This window comes from Sylvia atricapilla, chromosome 8, assembly GCF_009819655.1.
Source record: "Sylvia atricapilla isolate bSylAtr1 chromosome 8, bSylAtr1.pri, whole genome shotgun sequence".
In the NCBI taxonomy this organism is placed as follows: domain Eukaryota; kingdom Metazoa; phylum Chordata; class Aves; order Passeriformes; family Sylviidae; genus Sylvia; species Sylvia atricapilla.
This window is the reverse complement of record NC_089147.1, coordinates 586,611-588,934: the sequence shown is the minus strand read 5'-3', so window position 1 is coordinate 588,934 and position 2,324 is coordinate 586,611.

Genomic DNA, 2,324 nt, shown 5'->3' with positions numbered 1-2,324 from the left:
GGCAGGTCACCTGGGGCAGGGACACCTGGGGCAGGGACACTTGGGGCAGGGACACCTCAGGCAGGGTCACCTGGGGCGGAGTCACCTCGGGCAGGGACACCTGGGGCAGGGTCACCTGGGGCAGGGACACCTCGGGCAGAGTCACCTCGGGCAGGGACACCCGGGGCAGGACACCTGGGGCAGAGTCACCTCGGGCAGAGTCACCTGGGGCAGGGACACCTGGGACAGGGACACCTGGGGCAGGGACACCTCGGGCAGAGTCACCTGGGGCAGGGACACCTGGGACAGGGACACCTCGGGCAGAGTCACCTCGGGCAGGGACACCTGGGGCAGGGACACCTGGGGCAGTGTCACCTGGGGCAGAGTCACCTCGGGCAGAGTCACCTGGGGCAGGGTCACCTGGAGCAGGGTCACCTGGGACAGGGACACCTGGGGCAGGGACACCTGGGGCAGAGTCACCTGGGGCAGAGTCACCTCGGGCAGAGTCACCTGGGGCAGGGTCACCTGGAGCAGGGTCACCTGGGACAGGGACACCTGGGGCAGGGTCACCTGGGGCAGGGACACCTGGGGCAGGGTCACCTGGAGCAGGGTCACCTGGGACAGGGACACCTGGGGCAGGGTCACCTGGGGCAGGGACACCTCGGGCAGGGACACCCGGGGCAGGGACACCTGGGACAAGGCTCCCACTCCCGTCCCGTGCCAGCCCCGCACGGGCTCCCGCGGCTGCGGGCTGTGATGTCCCTCTCCGAGGCCAGGAGACCTTTGGCACGCAGTGCAGGTAGGGGCTGGGAGTCTCTCCTCGCTCGCCCAGCCCGCTTCCCGTGCGGAGCTTCGCATTTGATTTTTCCCCCCCAAGAAAGCGTTTCCTGTTGTCGTAACGTAACCAGATGGGGAGGGCTCAGTGGGAACACCTCGGGAGAGGCTGGCAGAGCAGTGGATCCGGGAAGCAGATCCTCCCCGTAAGATCGGCTGGCTTTGGTAAGTTCCATGTGAAAAATGAAAAGGCGCTCGCTTTGCTGAGTCACAGGCGCTCGGAGCCGGAGCCGTGAGGAGCCGGCGCTGCTCCACCTGGAGCCCGGGCGGGCCCCCGATCCTGCCCAGGTGCTTTTCTCGGCCGAGATGGTTTGTTAAATGCCATTAAAGCGCTCTGTAAGTTGCATTGCGTCTGCGGGGCTGTGCGGCGGCGGCCGGCGGGGCGGGGGAGGCGCCGCGGTGCCGGGCTCATCCCGGGAGCATCCCGGCCACATCCCGGCCACATCCCGGCCACATCCCGGGAGCATCCCGGCCGTATCCCGGGCACATCCCGGGAACATCCCGGCCACATCCCGGCCACATCCCGGGAGCATCCCGGCCGTATCCCGGGCACATCCCGGGAACATCCCGGCCACAACCCGGGCTCATCCCGGGAGCATCCCGGCCACATCCCGGCCACATCCCGGGCATATCCCGGGCACATCCCGGGCATATCCCGGGCACATCCCGGCCACATCCCGGCCACAACCCGGGCACATCCCGGCCACATCCCGGCCACATCCCGGGCTCATCCTGGGCACATCCCAGGCACATCGCGGCCACATCCCGGGAGCATCCCGGCCGTATCCCGGGTACATCCCGGCCACATCCCGGCCACATCCCGGCCACATCCCGGCCACATCCTGGCCGTATCCCGGGCACATCCCGGCCACATCCCGGGCACATCCCGGCCACATCCCGGGCACATCCCGGGCACATCCCGGCCTATCCCGGGCACATCCCGGCCACATCCCGGCCTATCCCGGGCACATCCCGGGCACATCCCGGCCTATCCCGGGCAGGCGCGGGGACAGCGGCCGGGGACGCGTGTCCCGGGCAGCGCCGGGCCTGGCCGGGCTGGCAGCACACGGAGCGGCCCTGCGGGGCGCGGAGGGGCCGGGGAGCCGCTGCCCGGTGCCAGGGGCAGCTGTGCCGGGCCTCAGACAGCCGGAGTGTCCCCGCTCCCCGCGCAGCCCGAGCGCTGCCGGAGCCGCTCTCCCGTTCCCATTCCCCGGCCGTATCCCTGCTCTCCCCTTCCCAGTCCCATTCCCATTCCCGTTCCCATCGTTCCCATTCCCATTCCCGTTCCATTCCCGTTCCTAGTCCCATTCCCATTCCCATTCCCGTTCCCATTCTCATCGTTCCCATTCCCTTTCCCATCTTTACCATTCCCATTCCCATTCCCATTCCCTTTCCCATCTTTCCCATTCCCATTCCCATTCCCATTCCTGTTCCCCATTCCCGTTCCCGTTCCCATTCCCGTTCCCATTCCCATTCCCGTTCCCATTCCCGTTCCCATTCCCATTCCCATT